Raw genomic sequence first — 26499 nt, forward strand, 5'->3', positions numbered from 1 at the left:
TAACACTGCTTCTATAACATAATCAGCATTAAAATTGGATACTAATAACATTGTAATATTTGAACATCTAAGTATTTAATAGAGCAGAAAGGACATCATTAAGATTTTCTTAAATGTTCTGTTTTATGAACCTTAACAAAATAACTAATATAAATATAGTGCTCTATAGTTGACAAAGTACTTCTCATATTATAAGAAATTAACCTTATGTTATATCAATTGACTCCATAAAATATAATTATTATTATTATTTCTTATACTTAGTTGAAGAATTAAGATATATTAAACTATATACTCAAAGAATTTAAATGACAGCTGCTTAGGAAAATGGGGTCTGGGAGAGTGGCCCTGTCTATGTAAATGACTAGAAAACTTCACTCTCCAGGTCAGGAATATAGAGAAAAAGATTGTCTCTCTGAGGCTTTTATATATGGAGGAAAAGTGCCTCTGAGAAATTAAAACTCTAAACCCTCACCTCTTCTGGCACATGACATCCAGATTTTCTCTACCCTAGTGATTGAGTAGTGTTAAACCAAGAAAGAAAACACTGATGCTATACTGGTGAAGACACTCAGTGGTAAGTAGAGCTAATGTAAACTTGTTGTAAAGAAACATAAACAAACCAGATCAGATGGGATTCCTATTCTAAGGGTGAAGAATATATAATTAAAAGTATAACTTATAAGAGGAATCACAGGATGAAAAAAGAAATGCAACTATTTTTAAAATAACAAATGATTTTCTAGAAGTAAAAATATTCAGTGAAATTAAAAACTTAGCAAAGAAGTTAAACATGGGGTTATACACAGCTAAGGAGATAACTAGTGATATAGAAAACAGATCTGAGGAAAATAAACAAAATGCATTAACTGTGGAAGTGAAATTATGGGACACGGAGAAGAGGATAAGATGTTCCATAAGACAACCATTGGGAATTACAAAATTAAAAAAAAATGTTTGGGGAGGCAGTATTCAAAAAGATAAAATTTCAGATGATTTCAAAGAGTTTCCATAGACTGGAAAAGGACATTCCTGGAAACTTTCAGTGGAACTATACAACAAAAGACAAAGAATGATCTTAAAAAATACCAAAAAATAAAAAAAAATGGACATAAGAGCTAAACATATAATTCTCCACAGAAGACATATAGATGGCCAAAAAAAAAAAAAAAAAACACATGAAAAGATGCTCAACATCACTAATTATTAGGGAAATGCAAATCCAAACTATTACAAGGTACCACTTTACACCAGCCAGAACGGCCATCATCAAAATGTCTGCAAATAAATGCCGGAGTGTGTGTGGAGAAGAAGAAACCCTCTTACACCATTGGTGGGAATGTAAATTGGTGCCACCACTATGGAAAACAGTATGGAGATTCCTCAAAAAACTAAAAATAGAATATAGAATAGAAATAGAATATAATACAGCAATCCCAGTTCTGGGCATCTATCCAGAGAAAATCATGACTCAAAAGGATACATATACCCTGATGTTCATTGTAGCACTATATACAATAGCCAAGACATGGAAGCAATCTAAATTTCCATCAACAGAGGAGTAGATAAAGAAGACGTGGTACATATACACAGTGGGATATTAGTCAGCCATATAAATGAACGAAATAATGGCATTTGCAGCAATGAGGACAGACCTAGAAATGATCATGCTAAGAGAAGTTAGACAGTGAGACACAAATATCATATGCTATCACTTCATATGTTGAATCTTAAAAAAAAAGGATACAATCAACTTTTTGCAAAACAGAAACTGACAGACTGAGAAACTTATTGTTACTAAAGAAGACAGGTTGGGGGAGGGGAGGGATGGGCTAGGGTTTTGGGGTGGAAATGTTTTAAAATTAGGTTGTGGTGATGGCTGTATAACTATAAATATAATAAAGTTCATTGAATTAAAAAATAAACACTGGGAAAAAAATCACAAATAAGATGACAGTGGATTTCTTAACCACAAAGTACTGAAAATAAAATAATAAAAAAATGATAAATGTACCCCCATTCAAAATTTCTACACATTGTAAATTATCCCTGTGGAGAAAGAGCAAAGAGAAGACAGTTTCAGAAAAGCAAAGAAACACTAATGGATGCACTTTAGAAAGAAAAATAATCATTCAGAAGAAAGTAAGATAAAACAGTGGCTAGTAACTAAATTGCCAATCCATGTGGCATAAGTATAATTACCATTGACTTTTTTTTTTGGCTGCACCCATGGCATGTGGAAATTCCCTGGGCCAGGGATCAAAACCAAGCCACAGCGGTGACCCAAGCCTCTGCAGTGACAATGCAGGATATTTAATCTGCTGTACCACAAGAGAATTCCACCACTGAGTTTTAACATAACAAAAATGATGACTAATTGTGAAGACTGAGTAAAAGGTGGTAAAATTGATATATTATAAAAGTAACTTGGAATGTGGTACGTATTAGTGACCAATGCTTATTCTTTTTGATGTGATGGTAAATTGGATTGTTGCCCTAATTTTTCTTTCTGATCTTTCCCTGTTAGTATATAGAAATAGATTCCTCTGTAATAATTCTGTATGCTGCAACTTTACTGAATTCATTGAGCTGTAACAGTTTTCTGGGAGTGTCCTTAGGATTTCCTATGTGTAGTACCATTTCATCTGCAAACAGTGATAGTTTTATTTCTATTTTTCAATTTGGATTCCTTTATTTCTTTTTCTTCTCTGGTTGCTATGGCTAGGACTTCCACATCTATGTTGAATAACAGTTGTGAGAGTAGACACACTTTTCTTATTCTTGATCTTAGCAGAAAAGTTTTTAGCTTTTCACAATTGAGAATGACGTTAGCTGTGGGTTTGTCATATACAGCTTTTATTAATTTGAGGTAGGTTTCCTCTCCACTTTCTGGAGATTTTTTATTATAAATGAGTGTCAAAAACTTTTTCTGTGGATATTGAGATGATCATATGGATTTTATTCTTCAGTTTGTTGAAGTGGTGTATCACACTGATTGATTTGCATGTACCAAAGAATCTTTGCATCCCTGGAATAAACCCCACTTGATATTGTATATGATCCTTTTAATATATTATTGGATATATAGTCAATATATAAATGAGTTTGAGAATGTTCCTTCCTCTAGAATTTTTTGGAAGAGTTTCAGAATAGGTATTAACTCTTCTATAAATGTTTGATAGAATTAAAAAAAATAGATCTAAATAGACATTTCTCAAAAGAAGATAGACAGATGGCCAAAAAACACATGAAAAGGTGCTCAATATCACTTAATTATTAGAGAAATGCAAGTCATGAAGTTCATATCATGGCTCAGCAGTAACAAACCCGACTAGTAACCATGAAGATAAGGGTTTGATCCCTGGCCTTGCTCAGTGGGTTAAGGATCTGACATTGTCGCAAGCTGTGCTGTAGGTCACAGATGCAGCTCGGATCTGGAGTTTCTATGACTGTGGTGTCGGCTGGCAGTTACAGCTCCGATTGGACCCCTAGCCTGGGAACTTCCATATGCCATGGGTCCACCCCCAAAAAGACAAAAAGAAGAAAAAAGCAAAAAAGAAATGCAACTCACAACTACAATGAGTTTTCACTTCACACCAGTCAGAATGGCCATCATCAAAAAGTCTACAAACAATAGATCCTGGATAGGGTATGGAGAAAAGGGAACCCTCCTACACTGTTTGTGGCAATGCAAGCTGGCGAAACAACTATGGAGAACAGTATGGAGGTTCCTCAGAAAACTAAATATAGAATTACCATATGATCAAGGAGTCCCACTCCTGGGCATATATCCAGAGAAAACCATAATTTGAAAAGATACATGCACACCAATGTTTACTGTAACAATATTTACAATAACCAAGACATGGAAGCAACATAAATGCCCAGTGACAGAGGAATGGATAAAGAAGATGTAATACATATATACAAATGAATATTATTTGGCCATAAAAATAACAAAATAATGCCATTTGCAGCAACATGGAAGGACCTAGAGATTATCATACCCAGTGAAGTAAGTCAGAAGGACAAATATCATATGATATCACTTATATGTGGAATATAATAAAAATGATACAAATGTACTTATTTATAAAATTCAAACAAACTCATGGATTTCAGAACCAATCTTATGCTTACCATAGGGGAAATCATTGCAGGGAGGGGAAAATTGGGAGGGTGGAAATAATATATACACACCACTGTGTAAAATAGATGATTAACAAGAATCTACTGTGTAACCCAGGAAAATCTATTCAATAGTTTGTAATAACCTATATGGGAAATGAGAGTGGAGATATTTATATGTATGATGGATTCACTTTACTGTACACCTAAAACTAATAAAATAGTGTGAGTCAACTATACTCCAATAAAGTGAAGTTTTAAAAAAATATCGTAAAAGTTCTCAATCTGAAAATATTCAAAGTATAAAATCTTTGTTTGAGTAAAGCTAGCACATGGTACCTAAAATAGTGTTTTGCTTATTTGGGCAGACACTGGGAGTATGGAGTTTTATTTTCTTAAAGTTAAGGATTACATTTCTTTTATCACTGTACCTCCTGTATCACCTAGTACTTACTGCCTATAATATAGTAGGAGCTCTAGTAATATTGGCTGGATAGAACTATAATAGAACTTGTTCTCTCAATTATGGTATAGAAGGATAATTACCTCGTCTGGAAGTTTTGACTTCTGTTAATCACTGATGATGTGGGACTTTGCTGAATTATGTCTCTAAGAGTTGCAGATTAGAGGATGTGGTCACTAGAAACATGTTTACTATTGATCTGAACACATTTCACAATTATTAAGCGTAAGGAGTTTGTTTCAGTATAGTCAAGTTCTAGGAAGCAATTAATTCATGTGAAATCTTTAAACCTTTAGATCCTTAAACCCTGATTTTTGTGTCTAAATTTCCATATTTAATCATAACTTTTCATTACATTATTAAAGCCTAGGTTGATTTGTTAATGTTCTTTACAGAGTATATGCCATTAGACATTTTAGCATAAATTAAGTTTATCAGTAAAATAACTGAAACATTCTTATAAAGATTAGAAAACAGTCAGAACATGAAATGCTGAGTATTTGGTCTGGGTGGAGTACAGCCTGAAACATAAATTGTTCCCTAGGAAATACAACATGGCAGAGATGTCAAAGAATGGAATGGGCCTTGAACAAGTTTAAGAGATGTTAAATGTTTCTTAAGAATGGCCTAACATTAATGCTTAATAATTCTATTTTATGCCTATCTTTCAATGTGATTTTTCACATTTAAAAAGTATTCACTTTTTAATTTAGATAGCATATATACATTTAATAATATGTGTAGATAATATATATAATAATAATGTGTATAAAGAAGGTTCTATGCTTATATATATGTTAAGCCTGGTGGGATTACAAATATGCGACATACTTCTTATCTTTAAGCCTTCTTTCTATACACATACTGAAAATAGTAATTACAAAGTACATGACAGAAACAATGGAAGTTTCTGAGAATATGTTAATGCCTAGAGAGCAATGATCCCTGTTCCTAAAGAGATTACAATACAGTAGAGACATAAGTTGTTATAAGTACTATAACTGATGTTAGTACATCATTGGAACACAAGGTAGAAGCAGGTAGTGGAGATGAATAGTCAAAGTACATAGTGGCAAGAAGCAATATTGTCACTTTCATAGATGGTGTGTGAATTCATTCCCTGTGTAGTAATAACGGGACTGACCATGACACTGAAAATAGCCTCAGGAATAGAACAGAGTTAGGTAGCAAAATAAATTAAGATGCTAATATGATTTTGACAGATAGGATGATCCGTGCATGTGTGGTAACCTAGACTCAATAATTGGTAGATTTCCATAGCAAATCTAGAAAAGTGTAACCCAGTTCTCTTCCATAGAACACTCTTTGTACTGAATATTAATAGTTCTATATACATGTATACATGGAAAATGGGTTTTGTGATCAACTAGGTTTGGGAAATTGTGTCTAGAAGAGACAGGACTTCTTGGAGCTTTTAATTTTATTCTTGTTGAATCTCAAGAAAGAAAATAGAATATGCAGTATTTTCTGAATATATTGCAACATGAAATTTTCCTATATAAAGAATATTTTTAAAATCAGTGCCCTGAAATACTATACCTTATGAGATACATGATTACATATGTTTAGACCAGTCTTGGAAATAGTGCTGTGCATAATGATTGTTGCTGAATAAGGAAATTATATGACATATTTTAATTTACCATTATAATTTACACAGTCATCTGAAAACAACTGAAAAATCTGAATGGTATAATGCATTTTGAACATGTATAATAGATGATTCTCGAAAAATGTTTCAGTCTATTGTATTCCCAGTTAGGTGGAAATGATTGATAACTAAAAATCAAATGTACTGTTAAGTAATAAGAAATCTGAAGTATGAAGTTTATTTGAAAGTGCCAGGGATAAGCAACTTTGCATAAGCAAGTTTATCTGCTTCCTTTTGTAGTCTTTGTTTCTACCTTTGTTATTTTTATATTTATTTTAATATTTGAATATATTTATAGTAGCTCTTTTAAAGTTATTTTGTGCTAATTCTAACATGTCATGTGTAAGTATGTTTCTACTGACTAATATGTCTCTTACTTAGGGGGTTACAGATTCTTTCTTCTTTTCGTGTTGAACTTTGTGTGATTATACTGTTGAGCATCTATATTTTATATCCTTCTTATAACTGTGTTAAGATTTTTCTCTAGCAATTTCAACTTACTTGAAAATTGGTCTGATCCTTTTGAGGCTGATTTTTAAGCATTATTAGAGGTATAGAGTAGTCTTTAAGGCTTGGGTTTTTTGATAATTTTTTTTTATTAAAGTATGGTTGATTTACAATGTTGTGCCAATGTCTTCTGTACAGCATTTTTACAGTGTTCACTACTTTTTGATTTCTGTTTTGAAAAAGCTAGATAGTTCACATGGCTTTTAACTCTTTTTATAAAGATTTTGAATGTATATTAATTTTGTGTAAGCTCTTGGTATTTGCAATTTATTCAGTACTTTTTTTGGTCCACTTTCATTTTAACTGTGTGTAGTATTCAGTTAGACTCAAGGAGGTTCCTTTGAAGATGTGTGAATGTCATCTACATTGCTCCTGACCCTCCTGCCTCATCTTTTCTGAGCTTCCACCACTGACGTGTCAGATCAACTAAACCAGCTACTATGGCACTATGGAAAATTCCTTCAGGTAAAAAGCTATAGGGATCTTAGCATTCACCTCATGTTCTTCCTTTTTTCATTGAGTGCTATATGTCCTCTTGTCTAATATTTAAAAAACAGGTCTTTCACATATTTTGTTCAGTTTTCTAATTGATCCTGGTGGGAGGACTTTTTCAGTATGAATTACTTTATCATAGTGACATGAATTAATTTTGATTAATTTCATTTTATAAATTATCCATACATTTCAGTCCTTATTTCTAGATTGGCATTTAAATTACTTACCTTTTCTCAGATAACTCACCATGCATCAAGAAGAAATTTAGAGGAATGTGTTCATGTTTTTCTAATCATCTTTATTTGCATGAGTTACCACTTACTTTTAAGTAACACTGTTATGTGTATTACACTATTCTAATTTAATTTAGGAAGGACTAATTTAGAACTTGTGTGGTGACATAATTCTATCTTAGAATATTGATAATGCTTTTTTTTGTGTGCCTTAAATGGAAAAATGTTGTGTTTTCCTTATTATCAAGAATAATTATGAGCACAGATTTTAAAAGGCAAGAGAATGCAAAAGGGAAAAAGTAGCATGGCTTCAAATATCTCAGTAAATTTATCTTTCATTTTAATTATGGAAACAATATGTTAAAGATGTATGGCCAATATATTTACATGATTTAAAATTATTTTATTGTAGTCCCAAGACTGGCAAATACTTTTAAAAGGGTATTTACACATTTTCTCACTTACAAATGTTCTCCCATGCTTGGTTTTTTCCTATATACTATTGACATATAGTTCCAATCAATTGTTTCCATGTTTTTTTTTTCACTCTAGATAATTACTTCTGCCTTGTATATGCTGAAAGGAAAAATTATTATAAAGTTTCTTTCTATGAAAAGTATGTGTATTAGTTTACATAAAGTATGCTAATATGGAAAGAACCTTAAAAGGAATTACATTTATCCCTAATTTATAGAATTTTATCTAAAATTTATATTTTAAAATGTAACATTTTATTTAGTGATGCCTTTTTAGTAAGATACATAAAGAAGTTCTTTTTTTTTTTTTTTGCTAATATAATATGGTACTAGAAAAAGCATGTACTCTTGGCAGCATCACCATTTTTTGTGATGAACTAGAGTCAACGACCTAAAGAGAAGGGCAATCTGAGCTACACTTGACCTGTGACTCCAAATCATTGCCAAGTGGGAAAATTATTTCTAGGTGCCTGAACGCCCATATCTAGGTGAGTATGATGAATCTTCCTGATGAGTGCCTTAGCACACCGACAAAAGGGGAAAGTTTAGATATTGTGCAGCTGAGTAACCTAGTTTTATATAACTATAGAGCTAAAACTTCTCTTAAATATGTAAAAGGCTGGGGGAAGATGGTGGAGTAGTAGGACATGATGCTCATTTACTCCTATAGATACACTGAAAATACTTCTACATGTATTTTTTCACAGAGAAAATTCTCTAAAAACTGACAAAAGACTTCCGAATTATGATAGAGCAAGAAAAACTTCACAACAATATACAGGACAGAAGAAAGAAGAAAAAGAAGTGAAAGGAAGTGAGATGCGATCTGCACCCCTAGGAGGGAGCTGGAAAGACGCAAAGCACATGCACCGTAGAAGTTCCCCCATGAGCAAGGAGTTCAGCCAAAATGGGGAGGAACTCTAAGCAATTGGTGTGAAACAATTAAAATGAAAACAATCCTCTACAAATGGTTGGTGCTATGGGCAAGTCTATGTGGGTGCCAGCACTTGGTCTTAGAGTTCAGACTCAAAAAGGGAGCTGGGGCTGGCTACATGGGAAAAAACTAAGGTTGGTCACATGAACAGCCTGGAGGGACTCGAGTATAGGGTAACCACAATTGAAGGTGTGTGAGTAGAGGAAAGCTAGTCAGGCTTAGAATCTAGAGACCATTGTTTGGGGGTGCTGGAAGGAAGGGGCGGTATCCACCACTATAGCCTTGTTCCATGCATGTGCTTTCTCAAGCTTCAGCTTGGGGAGCCACTTGGCAGCAGTGGCTGCCACACAATAGCTGGGAAGCAGTTCCATCCTCAGGGATACAGAGTTCTTAGAGCAGGTAGAGTAACTGCCTGAAGGAATAACACAAGTTTCTGGCTCCCGTCACTGGCCCCACAGTGGCTCACACACTAGCAGTGCCTGACCTGTGCCAGAAGAGCTGCAAGAGCAGTAATCTGCCTGACCAGGGAAAACACAAGTGGTTTTCCAGGATCTTGTGCTAGTCATGCCGGGTCCAAAAGAGCCAAGAGAAAGTCACCAGCACCTGTTCTCCATGGGATCTGTAAACTGCCCGACCAGGAAAAGCATATGTATGCCCCACAGCTCTGCCCAGCAGCCCTCCCGGAGCCTGGACTAGTGGTGCCAAATATGCACCATAAAGAGCCAAGAGAGGGCTGCTGGTGCACACTCCCTGCTGGAGCTTTGAGCCGCCTGGCTAGAGAAAAGCACAAGTTTCAGGGCCCCTGCCAGTGGTCCTGCAAAGGCCCACACTGTTGGCATTTGTTCCACACCAAGGGAGCCGTGGGAGGCCCATTAATGCACATTCTGATGTGCACTGGCTACAGAGAGCACTCCTACCAGCAGCCAGGCAGGGGAGGAGGGACTGTCGGAAGTACACATCTTGCAGCTACAGAGAGAGCCTTTTAGCAACTGTTAGGGAGAAGCCCCCTTCCATTGGGGCTTTAGAGAGAGATCCCCAGAGGCAGGCAAGGAGAGTGATGGCAAAATGGCTGCACATTCCCCTACAGCTACAGAGAATAGTTCCTACAGCCTTCCTGGAAAAGGGAGAAGTGGTAAGAGCAACTTCTGATATTGTAAGCTACAGGAAATAGTCCTGAAAGCTACCTGGTAGCAGGAGGGCTTGTAGGAGATACTGCTACCCCCATGTGCCACGAAAGCAATCCCATGAACTATGAATCCCAGACACCATCCCTAGCAGCCACCCAGCTCCAGGAGAGGGATTGTGATACCGGTGCTTCCAACACATGCTCTGGGTACAACTGAAACACTACCACCCCTGAAAACTCCAGGACTGGCCATGTGTTGCTGCGTCTACCTACCTACTGTCAAGGGGATGATAAACAGAAAGGTAAACAGTGTAAAATGACTAAGAAGTATCTTTCAGACAAAGGAACAAGACAAAAACAACTAAATAATGAGGAGATAGGCAATCTACCTGAAAAAGAATTCAGAGTGATTATAGTAAAGATGACCCAAGATCTTGGAAAAAGAATGGATATACAGATTGAGAACTTAAAAGAAAGTTTTAACAAAGAGCTAGAGGATTTAAAGAGCAAGATGAATAGTACAATATCTGAAATGAAAAATACTCTAGAAGGAACCAATACCAGGTTAGTGGAGGAAGAAGAACAAATAAGTGAGGTGGAAGACAGAGTGTTTGAAATTACTGCCACAGAAAAGAATAAAGAAAAAAGGAATGAAAAGAACTGAAGAGAGCCTAAGGACCTCTGGGACAACATTAAACATACCAGCATTTGCATCATAGGGGTTCCAGGAGAGAATTAGATAAAGGGCTAGAGAAAATATTTGAAGAGATTACATCTGAAAATTTCCCTAATATGGGAAACATTCACACAAGCTGAGGAAGCACAGAGAATTCCGTCTGAAATAAATGCAATAAGAAACACAGCAAGACACATACTAATGAAAGTGACAAAAAATAAATACAAAAAAATATATTAAAAGCCATGAGGGAAAAGCAACAAATCACATATAAGGGAACCCCCATAAAGATAACAGCTGATTTTTCAGCAGAAAATCTAAAAGCCAGAAGAGAGTGGTAAGATACATTTGAGGTGATAAAGAGGAGGAACCTAGAACCAAGAACTCTAAAGCAAAGCTGTCATTGAGATTTGATTGAGAAATCAAAAGCTCTACAGACAAGCAAAAGCTAAAAGAATTCACCATCTCCATACCAGCTCTACATCAAATACTAAAGGAAAGTCTCTAAGCAGAAAAGGGAAAAAAAATTAGAAACAAGAATACTACAAATGAAAAAGCTTATTGGTAAGGTAAAGATAATATAAAACTAGGAAATCACCCATTGACAAATATGATATCAAAGCTAGCAAGCATGAGAAGAGGAGAGGACAAATGCAGAATGTTGAAAATGCATTTGAAATTAAGAGACCAGCAATGAGAAACAACCCTTCACACATATAGATGGTTATATTGAGATATAATGGGAACCACAAATCAAATAACTATAATGTCCACATGCATAAAAAAGAAAAAAAGCAAGTGAAATATAACACTAAAAATCATCTACAAATCACAAAAGAAGACAACAAAAAGAGGAAGGGAAGAAAAAAGACCCAAAATAGCAATCCAAAAAAAATTAAGAAAATGAAAATAAGTACATACGTATACATAATTATATTGAATGTGAATGGATTAAATGCTCCAACTAAAAGGCACAGACTGACTGAATACATATACAAAAACTATATATATATATAGCTTATAAGAAACCCACTTCAGATCTAAGGACACATACAGACTTAAAAGTGTGGGGATGGAAGAAAATATTACATGAAAATGGAAAGTACAGAGAAGCAGGAGTAGCAATACCCATATCAGACAAAATAGATTTTAAAATAAAGAAGGTCACAAGAGACAGAGAAGGATATTACATTATTAAAGAATCGATCCAAGAAGAAGATACAACAATCATAAATATGTATGCACCTAATATAGGATCCCAACAATATAAAAGGAAACTACAAAGAGCCAGGAGAAGAGAAAGGAGAAATCAGCAGTAATACAATATAGTGGGGAACTTTAACACTCCACTTATAGCAATGGACAGATCATTCAAGCAGAAAATCAGCAAGGAAACATAGGCCTTAAATGATACACTAGACCAAATAGACTTAACTAACATCTATAGAACATTTCACCCCAAAGCAGCAGAATATACTTTCTTCTCAAGTGCATAGGGAATATTTCCCAGCATAGATCACACCTTGGGCCACAGATCAAGCCTTTGTAAATTTTAAAAAGTTTGAAATTATTTCAAGCATTTTCTCTGACCACAATTATTTAAGACTAGAAATCAACTACAAGTAAAAAGCAACAAAATAACAAAGACTTCTGGAAGCTAAACAATATGCTGCTAAACAACCAATGGATCATTGAAGAAATCAAAGAGGAACTTAAACAATACTTAGAGACAAATGACAATGAAGATAAAACAATCCTGAATCTATGGGACATAGCAAAAGCAGTTCTGAGAGGGAAGTTTATAGCAAAACTATCTTATCTCAGGAAAGAAGAAAAAACTCAAATAAATAACTGAACCTTACATCTTAAACATCTAAAGAAGGAAGAACAGGCAAAGCCTAAAATTAGTAGAAGGAAAGAAATCATAAAGATGAGAGCAGAAATTAATAACATAGAGAAAAAGAAAACACTATAGAATATCAATGGAACCAAAAGTTGGTTCTTAGAAAAGATCAACAAAATTGATAACCCCTTAGCTAGACTTATCAAGAAAAAAAGGGAGAGGGTTCAAATCAATAAAATTAGAAATGAAAAAGGAGAAGTTACAACTGACACCACAGAAATACAAAGAATTATGAGAGACTATGATGAGCAAATGTGTGCCAATAAAATGGACAACCTAGAAGAAATGAACAGATTCTTATAAAGGTACAACCTACCAAGATTGAACCAGGAAGAAACAGAAAATATGCATAGACCAATCACAAGCACAGAAATTGAAAATGTGATTAAAAACCTTCCAAAAAACAAAAGGCCAAGATCTGATGATTTCAGAGATGAATTCCATCAAACATTCAGAGAAGAGTTAACACTTCTTCTTCTGAAACTTTTCTAAAAAATTGCAGAGAATGGAACACTCCCAAGCTCATTCTATGAAGCCACCATCACCCCAATACCAAAACCAGAAAAAGATACCACAAAAAAAGAAAACTACAGGCCAATTTCACTGATGAACATTGACGCAAAAATCCTCAACAAAATACTAGCAAATTGAATCCAACAATACTATACCTAGAGAATCCTAAAGACTCTACCAGAAAACTGTTAGAGCTCATCCATGAATTTGGCAAAGTCGCAAGATACAAAATTAATACACAGAAATTGACAGCATTTCTATATACTAACAATGAAAGATCAGAAAGAGAAATTAGGGAAGCAATCCTTTTTACCATTGCATCCAAAATAATAAAATATCTAGGAGGAAACCTACCTAAAGAGACAAAAGACACGTACTCAGAAAACTATAAGACACTGATGAGAGAAATCAAAGATGACACAAATAGATGGAAAGATATACCGTGCTCATGGATTGGAAGAGTTAATATTATAAAAATGACTATACTACCCAAGGCAATCTACAGATTCAATGCAATCCCTATCAAATTACCAAGGACATTTTTCACAGAACTTGAACAAAATATTTTAAAGTTTGTTTGGAAGCACAAAAGACCCAGGATAGCCAAAGACATCCTGAAAAAGAAAAACGGAGCTAGAGGAATCAGGCTCCCTGACTTCAGATTATACTACAAAGCAAAAATCATCAAAACTGTATGTTACTGGCACAAAGACAGAAATATATATCAGTGGAACAGGACAGAAAGCCCAGAATTAACCCATGCACCTACAGCCAACTAATCTATGACAAAGGAGGCAAGAATATACAAGGGAGAAAAGACAGCCTGTTCAATAAGTGGTGCTGGGAAAACTGGACAGCCACATGGAAAAGAATGAAATTAGAACACTCCCTAACATCATACACAAAAATCAACTCCAAATGGATTAAAGACCTAGATATAAGACCAGACACTATAAAACTCTTAGAGGAAAACATAGGCCAAACACTCTCTGACGTAGATGACAGCAACATCTTCTCAGATCCACTTCTTAAGAGTCAAGACAGTATAAACAAAAATAAACAAATGGAACCTAATTAAAAGTTTCTGCACAGCAAAGGAAACCCTAAACAAAATGAAATGACAATCCACAGAATGGGAGAAAAATCTCTGCAAATGAATTGATTGACCACAGATTAATCTCCAAAATTTATAAACACCTCCTCACTCTCAATACTAAAAAACAAACAAACAACCCCATCAAAAAATGGGCAGAAGATCTAAACAGACAATTCTCCAAAGAAGACATACAGATGGCTAAAAAAAAAAAAAAAAAAAAAAAAAAAAAAAAAAAAAAAAAAAAAACCACATGAAAAGATGTTCAAGGTCACTCATTATTAGAGAAATGCAAATCAAAACCACTATAAGGTACCACGTTACACCAGCCAGAATGGCCATGATCAAAAAGTCTACAAACAATAAGTGCTGGAAAGGGTGTGGAGAAAAAGGAACCCTAGTACACTGTTGGTGGCAATGTAAATTGGTGCAACCGCTGTGGAACACAGGATGGAGATTCCTCAGAAAACTCAACATAGAACCACCATTTGATCCAGCAGTCCCACTCCTGGGCATCTACCCAGAGAAAACCTTGACTCAAAAAGACACATGTACTCCAATGTTCATTGCAACACTATTTACAATAGCCAAGACATGGAAACAATCTGAATGTCCATCAACAAAGGAGTGGATCAAGAAGATGTGGTACATGGGCACAATAGAATATTACTCAGTCATTAAAAGGAAAGAAATAACGGCATTTTTAGCAACATGGATGGACCTAGAAATTAACATGCTAAGTGAAGTCAGCCATACAATGAGACACCAACATCAAATGCTATCACTTACATGTGGAATCTGAAGAAAGGACACAATGAACATCTTTGCAGAACAGATAATGACTCACAGACTGAAAAACTTATGGTTTCCAAAGGAGACAGTTCAGGGGGTGGGGGGATGCACTGGGTTGTGGGATGGAAATCCTATAAAACTGGATTGTGATGATCATTGTACAACTATAAATGTAATAAATTCATTGAGTAATTAAAAAATGAAGTAAATGCAAAAGCTTCTGCACAGCCAAGGAGGCTATTAGAAAAACAAAAACATAACCCACAGAATGGGAGAAAATCTTTGCAGTTTTTTTATCTGACAAAGGTTAAATCTCAAAAGCATACAAACAACTCATACAACTCAACAACAACAATGACACAAAACCCAAACAAACCAATTAAAAAAATGGTCAGAAGACCTAAATAGACATTTCTCCAAAAAAGACACACAGATGGTCAGAAGGCAGGTGAAAAACTTCTCAAATGACTAATTATTAGAGAAATTCAAATCAAAACTTCAATAAGGGACTACCTCACAGAGGTCAGAATGGCTATCATTACGTCCACACATGACACATACTAGAAAAGATGTGGAGAAAAGGGAACCCTCCTACACTATTGGCAGGAATGTAAGTTGATACAACCACTATGGAAAACAGTAGGAAGGTATCTCAGAAAACTAAATATAGGACTACCATGTGATCTAGCAATCCCACTCTTGGGCATATATCCAGACAAAACTTTCATTGAAAAAGATACATGCACCCCTATAATCATTGCAGCACTATTCACAACAGCTAAGACATGTAAACAACCCAAATGTCCATCGACAGATGAATGGATTATGAAGAGGTGGTACATATATACAATGAAATACTATTCAGCCATAAAAATGACAAAATAATGCCATTTGCAGCAGAATGTATGGAACTAGAGATTCTCATACTAAGTGAAGTAAGTCAGAAAGAGAAAGACAAACACCATATGATATCACTTATATAGAGAGTCTAAAATACAGCACAAATGTTTCTACAAAAGAGAAACAGCTCATGGACATGGAGGGCAGACTTGTGTTTGCCAAGGGGAGAGCAGAGGTAGGGGGACTGATGGGGAGATTGGGTCAGTACATTTAGAATTGATGGGTGATGGGGTACTGCTCAACAGCACAGAGAACTGTATCCAGTCTCTTGGCTAAGAACCTAATGGAAAATGAAAAAAAAAAAAAAAGAAAATGTATGTGTATGGGTGGCTTGGTCATTTTTCTGTACAGCAGAACCTGAAGGAACATTGTAAATCACCTATACCATAATAAAAATTAATATATATATATATATTATTACATGCTTTTATTTGATATACAAAGATGTTAATGCTCAGAGCATTAAAATAGTATTGTCATAGTCACAGTGCTAGTGTGTAGTTAAGCTTGAATGTAAATACATCTCTAGATTCCTAGAAATCGTTTTTCAAAACAAAACTACACAAACTACACAATCACTATCACTAAAAGGGTTTGGATGTTCTAAGAGGACCAAAAATTATTGTTATTCCTTCCCTCTTTGCATCCCTTCTCTTCTTATGAAAAGTTTTTTTCAGGGAGAGGAATATTTCGATATTTCAATTTGCTGTAGCAATTAACAATGTTAAATTGTTTTTACATCAGTTATTTCATTTGACATTTTTTTTTTAGGTCTACACCAATATCATATGGAAGTTCCCAGGCTAGGGACTGATCCCACAGCCACAGCTGTGATCTTAGCCATGTCTGCGATCTACACCACAGCTCACTGCAGTGCCGGATCCTTAACCCACTGAGCAAAGCCAGGGATTGAAGTTTCATCCTCAGGGATACTAGTCAGATTTGTTTCCACTGAGCCACGATGGCAAATCCTCCTTTGACATTTTCAACAACACTTCAAGTAAGGGATAGCCTGTTACTTTTTGTTTGCAGAATAGAAAACTAAGGCCTTGTTGTGAAAATTGGTCTTTTCCATGGCTGTCCCAAATTTATTTTAAGAGCCCCACTGTATTTAGGGAATATATCTACAGTTTTATGTCTTGTCTTCCTGACATAAGTTAGAACTCAATTAACAGGTTCCCTCCCTGCTTGGCCCTTCCAATCAGATGCACATTATGAGAGGCTCAATTTGAGTAAGATGCATAAGGAAGGAGACTACGCAGAGCTTTTATTTCACTGGCAATTGTGGAGGCAGAGACATGCAAGCTAAAGCTAACAGTCCAAGCCCTACTTAAAGTGGGATTGTAAATTGGTACAACCACTATGGAAAACAGTATGGAGTACCTCAGAAAACTAAATATGGAACCTACCATATGATCTAGCAATCCCTCTCCTGGTCATATATCTAAACAAAACTTTCATTGAAAAAGATACATGCACCCCTACGATCACTGCAACACTATTCACAACAGCCAAGACATGGAAACAACCCAGGGGTCCATTGACAGATGAACAGATTAAGAAAGCGTGGTCAAGTTTCCAATTCAGGAATGGCAGTGACCCTAGTGGAAGGAATTATCTCATTAGAACTTTCCTGCAGCTTAGTCCTGTTTCTCCAACTGTCCTAGTAATTTGATAAGCAACCTAATAAACTTTAATAAATCTCTTTCCAACTTAAGCTTCTACTATTTGCACCTTACAATACTATCAGGATTTGACACTTGCCTATGGTGACAGAGAGGCAAATAAGAATGAAAAACAAAATCTTGGGGATGAGACTGCTTGTGAGAGTGCAGAAAGCAACATTTTGTTGTACATTATCTAGCATTCAATCACTCATCTATTAAATCAAGAGCTAGTAATTCATTACTATTTTTCATATTTTTGTTTTATTTATGAGGCTTTGGGTAATAAAATAATTTCACATTAAGAGTTGAAACTTTGTATCATACCTTTTTCATGAATCCTAAAATTTTATAACAATTGTGAGAAAATCATCTAACTCCTGGGGACCATTTTTAGATGCAGTTTAATAATTTTTGAAGTTGCTTTTATGGTTGTTATTCTGGTTTTTAATTCCTATACAATCAAATTATTTTCACTTTGTATTCCAAGAATCTGTTTTGAGTGTTCACTCATTAAATCTCCAGTAGCATTACAAATTATTTTCTTTTTTTCAGAAAACCTTTTTAGATTAAAAATGGGAACCTATTGTTCTATCATTTTTGACTAATATTTATTTATATGTATAGCTTTGTTATATACAATATTAAAATTTCAATGCAGGTCCAACAATAAAGAAATGATTAAAAATACTAGCAACCTATAAGTAGAGTATTATACAGCAGTATAATTTGAAACAGTAATTTCAAATCATAAAGAATAGGGACATACAATAATAAGGATTGAATAATAAATATAGGTATTTTGCTTAATATGAAAAGTGAAGATGTAGGATGCAAAAATGCAATCCCAACTATTCTCTTTACTACTACATCTATATTATCTATCCTCTTTATACTATTCATATTTATACCATCCATTTTGAATTTTCTAAAACGTGTAATTATTAGAACTTATAAAGACATCTGTCTTTGTAATTTTATTAGTAGTGTTGAAAGGAAGCTGATAAATATCTAGTTTATGTTGCTGTCTGGTATTATGTGGAATTCTAGTAATAACTTTAAATAATGTAATTAATGAGAAAAGGTTTTTTTTCACCTTCAATATTATGTTCTTATGTATAAATGACTTCGCAGAGATTATGTCCAGGAAGTGAATTGCACATACTAGCCATTCATGCTTTATTTTTACAGCATCAGTAAAGAAACAATGACACTTAAAACACACATGCACATACACACACATAAACACACACACACTATGCACACACTGCAAACACCATCACAGCAAACTTTAATATGGAATCTTGCCAGTCTTTTCTAAAATTTAAGTTGTGTTATAATTAAGTTTGTGTTGCAATCTTTAAGCTTCACGATAACAAGAATTTCACCTGTTTTATTTATTGCTGAATCACCATATCCAGAATAGGGTATGAAATAAAGTATATGTTCATTGAACATATATTTAAATGGAGTAAAGTTTGTGCTCATTAAATACATATTCAATATTAATTGATTCAGTATATGAAAGGGCATAATTCTGTTTTTCCAATTAAGGTTATTTGAAATTAAGCAACTTTTTAATATAATATTTACAGCAAAGACTTGGGCAAACAACTATTCAGCATATTCCTTATACTCCCTTTACTCATTTTATATATTACAATTTTACTGAATTAAAGTTAAAATAAATTATTGTCTTCCTTCAGTAGAGAAAGCTGTATGTCTATTTCTGATTAAACCCAAATTCTATTTTTCAGGGATTTTTTAAAATTTACTCATTTACTGAGTACCTACTCTATCTACAAGGTACTTAAATAGATCCTATATTTATGAGGATGCATAAAATCAGTTTCTTACCTCAAACATAGTCTAACATAGGTGATATTACATTACATTATTGTTAGCTGTTTATATGTCAGTACTTCAACAAAGGTTGATGTAAAATGCTTTGTGAACAGAATGAAGGCCATTCATTCCAAGTAGAGAGAATTCCATGAGAAACACTTGAAAAAGTGGGTCCATATAAATATGTATAAACATTTATATAAGAATTTGAATTTAAGATTATGAAGCATTTGGCCTGGAATGTAGGATGGTAAATACTATGTAAAAAAGTTTGACTTTATACCAAATTATTCAACTACAATTTGACTAAGAAACCTAGAGGATTCTTGGGGAATCATCTATGGCCTATGTTAACAATTTTAAAAGAAAACACTGAGTAAAATAATTACATGATATCAGTGTTGAAATTAGCAATGTCTTTTCCTCCACCGGTATAGGAGAATATAGGAGAAAAGAGCTGATGTTTTGATAGGAATAATTCTAATGTCATTTGAATGGATTTTTCTTTCCTTAATGAGGAAAGAAAAAGTCATGCAGTTATTTAGCAGAAGAGCACTTGGTCCTAGTCTTTGTAGAGTTTCTTAAAAATAAACCTATTTTAGAAACTTCAGTTCTTCTGCTTTACTGTTGTTAGAAGCTTGAGTTTGGGAGTTATCCTAATTTAACTTTGAGTCATAGAAATACCATTCATAAGCTGCCTCTTGCGCAAGTTACTGGAACATTCAGTTTTAGGGTACCTTTCTCTAGAATGGGAATATTAGTAGTTTCTGCTTTATATGAGTATTTTATATTAAGTGATGTATTGCATGTGGAACACTTAGCTAAGTACCTCACCCATAATATATTCTCAGTAAATATTAACTATCATCACCAACAACAATATCACCATCACTCCATGTCCAGACAACCACCACTATTACTGCTTTTCACTGCTGATGCATCACCATTCCTATTACTAAAATGTTTGCAGCAAGGAACACATCTCAGTTGGCTTCACTATGTCTATCTATTCAAGCTATATGAATTATCAATGAATCTATGTGTCTAGTCAGGACTTAAAAAGTAAATCTTTATTTTGGATTTGGAAAACTACAAGTACTTTTTCACATTTCTATTTTAGAATGAATCATACTGTTTTATCTGCAGTGTGTTTCCTGCAATTTCTCTAAAGGGTACAGTCATTGTGGCCATAAAATATGATGGGTAAAAATGTATATACACTATACTAGAAGCAAGCTAAAATTCAAACTCATAATGTACTTCCTATATGGAGGACTGATTTTCTCCTATCTTTAATTTAAAATGGAAAATTAAAGTGTAGCATTCTTGTGCACTGACCAGAGTCCCTGGGGTTTATACTTTAGAAATGTAAATTGAAGGCATCTGAAAGATTATCTTTGCTAAAACGCTGATATTATTGATAAGGAAAAAGGGGATTAGAACATTGTATGAAAAGGATGTTTACTAGAATAGTGCACTTCTGAAAGACAGAAGCACATTCTTTAACATATATATGTGTATTATATATATACATATAAACACTAACTGAATCAATGAATCTGGGGAGGAGAGGAGTATTAAGAAAAATGATATATTAAGGGAGATAAGACTGAAAGAGTTTGTATATGTTAGCAACCCCAGAAACAAGAGAAAACAAAAACGCATTTAGAGTTCAAGGAAATGGAGCAGAGGACAAAGCTAAAATTGAAACACATGGGCAAATCTCCAAGTTGCTGTGGTTATGGGTCTTCCTCCTCTAGTCAGCTAAATAAAATGAAAAAAACTACATACAAATGAAACAATGATAATTAGCCACAGACATTCTGGATAAAAATTTGGAACAGATTTGTGCTATCTTCAAGGAAAAGATACTATCACAAGAAGAGAATAGAATCTTTTGGTACGAAAAGAGACTATACTGAGCACGTGACGTTAAAAAGCTCTGAGCTCTGCCAAACTCTGTGTTAATCTCTGGTTTGTTCAAATAAACTTAATGGAGTGGTTTCCTATTTGACCTGATGCCAATGAGATGTGGAATCCTGGGCTGGCAAAGGATTTACTTTCTGGCCATTTTGGAATAAGTGATGTTGGTATCAACATTGGCAACTGCTTGATGCCTTCCCTACCTTCTCTGTACCTTGTTTCCATGAAGGAGGACGCATATTCTGAGGAGGAGCCACCTGAGAAGAATAAAGTTAATTTTCTCCAGTAATAGAAACTTATTTTGAGCAAATTCACTCATAAGATGCTTACAAAGGAAGTTCTAATTGTCAGCAACAATTCGAGCACTGGGGATGAGCAGTGAACAAATGAGACACAATTGTCTGTCTTCCTGAAGTTTACATTCTAGTGATGAAAACTGACAATAAACTAAATAAGTTCTACTGTGCTTCCCTCCTCAAGTTAATATGGCAGTTTTAAGGAGACAGAAGAAATTGATCCAGAAAGGGGTTCAAAAAGTTGGAGCCCACTTTAGAAATTTTAGAGAGGATGATGGAGAAAGATTACTGGGTAAGGCAACATTCAAATAATAATTTGAGGAAATTAGGTATTTCAATATCTAGAGTAGGGGATAGACAGGAAAAAGGATCAGTCAGACACAGAAGTTCTAAGGTGGGATTATGCCTTGTTTGTTTCAGAAACAGCAAGGAGTGTAGTATGGCTGGAGCATAAATGACATGAGAGTGGTGGGAGTTACAGACAGAAATAAAAGAAGGAAGGAAGGTGGAATGGAAGTCAGATAAATCCTGGTCAACATTTTATTGTCTTGGCCCTTCAACTGGTGACAAGGAAGCTTTGGAAAGCTTTGAGCAGAGAAGTGATGTGAGTTCTTGCATGTTTAAAAAGAACCCCTCATGCTCCTGTGCCAGAAGGGAGCATAAGAGGACAAGCATAGAAACAGGAAGAACAGTTTAGAAATCTAGGCAAGAATTCAGCCATGTGCCATGGCACCTGACATAACTAGTAGCACTTGGGATCAGAAAAGCGGGTAGAATTTGTATATGTTTCAAAGGTGATGCCTTTAGAATTTGCTGAAAGACTAGATGTTAAGTGTAAGAAAAAGAGTGAAATCAGGCATGCCTCCAAGGTTTTTGGCCTAATGAGATGTTTGATGCATCTAAAGCTCAGAGCTTCAATGGTCTAGACTTGATCTCTCTCTTGCTCTCTCTTTTTTTTTTGGTCTTTTTAGGGCAGCACCCACAGCATGTGGAGGTTCCCAGTCCAGGGGTTGAATGAGAGGTGCAGCTGCTGCTGGCCTACACCAGAGCCATAGCAACATGGGATCTGAGTCGTGTCTGCGACCTACACCACAGCTCAGGGCAATCCCAGATCCTTAACCCACTGAGCGAGGCCAGAGAGCGAACCTGCGTCCTCATGGATGCTAGTCAGATTCATACTGGGCCACAAGGGGAACTCCTAGACTTGATCTCTTAAGTAAAGACAATTATCATTTTGAACAGTAGAGAACTTTTTTTCAAATTTTAACATTTAATTTAAAAATACACCAATTGGTTAGAATGTTTCAGACAATTTGCTAATTATTAACCTAATGCAGGTAGTACACGATTAGCTATTATGAAACTAAAGTTGTTCCAAATTGTAACCTCTGGGTAAAGTGAAAAGCACATTTTTATAAAGAGCCAATCCCAGTGCATCCAAATTTAGAAATGTGGAAATGAGTAGGTAGGACATGCAAATCAGCTGAAGATATATGCTTCTCTATGCTATCATGAAATGAACTGGTGAAGAGAAAATGAAGACATCATTCTCTAATTTATATTAAATTCAATAGGAAAAGTGATGTGTGCTAATGAAAAAAATAAAGATTACAAAGGTGATCAAGAAGAAACATTTGATATAGACTTGAATTTTATGCAAAATATTGATTCTAGGGATAATAAATATTGATATTTTTTATATATTTGGGGGAGTCTGATATTCTACAAATTGCAAACATAGATTTTTCTTTGAGTAAGAAATTCTTTTGAAAGCATATATAAAATTCTCCCCTTCCCATTCTTCTTCCTCCTCTGCCTCATAATTATCATTAGCTAGCATTTCGGACATCAGTACTTATAACAATATCATCAACATCTATGTGAATTTTTCTTTTTTGTATTATTTCTTTCAGCTAAAATGAATCTAAAATGACGTGGTTGAAATTACAGACCATCTCAGAGCCCACAATGAGACAAAGTGCATGTGTTCAACTCTTATTTCTCTTAGCAGTTTGAATCGGTGCACTTGCAAAAGGCTGTATGGACTAACTTTTTTTTTTTCGCTAAGTGGCAACTTGGCAGTTCCTTATCAGTTGCTCAGAAAAAAATACATCTCTGCAGATTAGAACTGCTGCTGTTGATCCTCAATTGGATCTTTATGTAGTACTTGACTAGGGACAGAAATTATTCTTACATGAATATAAATCCAGAGAAGGAAGATTGCATTGTTATACTTGCATTTTTTTTTTGTCTTTTTGCCATTTCTTGAGCCACTCCCATGGCATATGGAGGTTCCCAGGCTAGGGGTCTATTCCGAGGCGTAGCCATCGGCCTACACCAGAGCCACAGCAACGTGGTATCCAAGCCGCATCTGCAACCTACACCACAGCTCACGGCAACGCCAGATCCTTAACCCACTGAGCAAGGCCAGGGATCGAACCCACAACCTCATGGTTCCTAATCGGATTTGTTAACCACTGAGCCACGAGGGGAACTCTTTTTTTTTTTTTTTTTTTTACTGTTGAGGGCAAATATCTTTCTCTAATAAATCTTTAAAACTTTCCAAAATATGTATTAAGATGTTTTTCTATTCAAAGATTTTATACAAGTAATAAATGAATTCATTTTCAGAGTAAAAAAAAATAAAAATTGTACACAAATATAACATGAAAGTCCCAACCACTGACACTCCCTACCTCTGAATCAATTCCTATTGACAGTTTTGTTGCACTACAATATGTATTATATTACAGTATTATTTTCTATCTAAGCATGTGGCTATCTTTGGATATTAGTAGATAGTCCTCAAATTTTACATGGACATTACGTGGATTTTACATAGCATGGTCGAGGTTTAACTTATTTAATCATTTATCTATTGTGAAACATTATTTTAAAGATTTAAAATCACAGCTAATATAAATATACTCACTATAATTATAATTATTTTATATTCACAAAATGAATATAAGTATATATAGATATAAACAATCCTTGTAGACTTATGTGCATTTATTTCTTTGGGTACATTTCTAGAACTGGCATTTTACATCAAAGGATATGGGGATTTGAATCTTAGAGATACCATCAGATTTTCCTCCAGAAAATGATTTATAATATCAAAGCCAGAAAATGACATTAGTACAATCCACTGAGCTTGTTTAGATTTCGCCAATTTTTTGATGCACTCATTGGTATGTATGTGTTCTTTGATTTTATCATATGTAGATTTATGTCACACCAAAATCAAGAAACAGAACTATTTCATAACTATAAGGTTACCTCATGCTGTCTCTTCATAACCATACCCACCCTTCCCAATATTTTAGAATTAAAAAAAAACCTGGCATATTTCCTTTGAGATTCCATCCAGGTTGTTGTATGTATCAAATTTTTTCTTTTTATTGCTGAGTAGTATTACATGATACAGACATACCAAAGTTTGTTTACCATTCATTTTTAAAGATATTTGGATTGTTTATAGTTCTGGGCTATTACAAATAAATATTCCTGCACAGATTTTTGTATAAATATAAGCTTTCATATTCTGGGATAAATGCCTAAGAATATGGTAAGTGCATGTTTAGTTTTACCAGAAACTGTCAAAACTATTTTTCAGAGTGATTGTATCATTTTTATATTCCTTCTGACAAAGCATGAGAGTAATCCATTTTTCTACATCTTCACCAATATCTGGTGTTTACCACTATTTGTTTATTTTAACCATTTTGATACATAATGCATTTTTAAAACTTTATAAGGCAGAATAAAGATATTTTATTGGTTGCATGAATTGATAAGTTATGTGGGCATTTTAAATGTATTAAAAAGAAAAAATGTGTACATATTTGCTGGCTATTTTAATATATAATTCTAAAATGGTGAATAAAGGTGCAGAAATTAAATATTGGAAAAGTGTTGAGCTGGATTCAAAAGGTCATAATTTTAAATTTATGCTCTGCTATTTACTGGTTGTTTAATCTCTTGGCATGTCCCTTTAAATCTCTGGTCTTCCTTTTTTTTGTATGTTGAAGGATACAAACCTTGCCAATTTCCAAGGTTTGGGTGATAATGTAACAAGACAATGCAATTATGGTACTTATAAACACAAAAGACCATTTTTATTGTAAAATATTTGATCTGTGTACAAAAACCTAAACATGGATTCATAATTTCTGATAGGGAATATAATATAGTGGTTTTATAGGGATCTATAAAGCTAAGCTAGCTTGAATACATGTGACAACAAGAAACAGTTCAGGTACATGTGACTACGTGTAAAAAGCACTAAATAGTCTTTAAATATACCAAATAAATCAATAATTTGTAATGATTCATATTAAATACATTCTTTTTATTCTTGGATTTTAAGTTAAATGGGTTCAGAATCTAGTGTATTTTTAAAATTGCTTTGATTGTTTTATGAGCATATATATATATATATATATATGTATATATATATATATATATGTATGTATATAATGAGCCATGAGAAACAAAAGAGAACAGCATCATTTTGGAGGCACATCATTTAACTAATAGATCTATATGCTCATACTGATATGAAAATAAATGGAAAAAATCCTGTTTTCAGTTCCTACAAGCCCTATGTAGTATACATTTTTTTGCAGTTGTTAAGAAATCAATGAGAAAAGTACAAATGCTACTGAAAAAGCGGCATCAGCTTATTTTAAACTGCTGAGCTAAGAGATTTTATAGCCAATCCAAGAAGAGGTGTTTTTTTATGATAGCGTTACTGTCTATAATAACTATATGACCATTCCAAAATGAAATATTTTATTAATACTAAAAATTCCAGTGATGATGATGTAATGTCCAATTAAAGGTAATTCGTTTTGC

General features: G+C 34.3%; 2 long non-coding RNA genes across 2 annotated transcripts in view; one reads left to right on the top strand and one right to left on the bottom strand.

The window, feature by feature from the left end:
- LOC106509856 (uncharacterized) overlaps positions 1-8775 on the top strand; it is a 967706-nt gene extending 958931 nt beyond the window's left edge. The window contains exons 9-10 of the long non-coding RNA XR_014842303.1: positions 7084-8462; positions 8682-8775. This is a non-coding gene — a long non-coding RNA (uncharacterized LOC106509856). The remainder of the gene's footprint in view (positions 1-7083; positions 8463-8681) is intronic.
- The window catches only part of LOC110260035 (uncharacterized), a 1001533-nt gene that overhangs the window by 14704 nt on the left and 960330 nt on the right, over positions 1-26499 (bottom strand). The gene's annotated exons all lie outside the window — the stretch shown is intronic.

Source organism: Sus scrofa, chromosome 3 (genome assembly GCF_054392235.1).
Source record: "Sus scrofa isolate SSC_HxYL_T2T_F1_AM1 chromosome 3, Sscrofa_HxYL_maternal_Yorkshire_Landrace_v2.0, whole genome shotgun sequence".
Classification (NCBI taxonomy): domain Eukaryota; kingdom Metazoa; phylum Chordata; class Mammalia; order Artiodactyla; family Suidae; genus Sus; species Sus scrofa.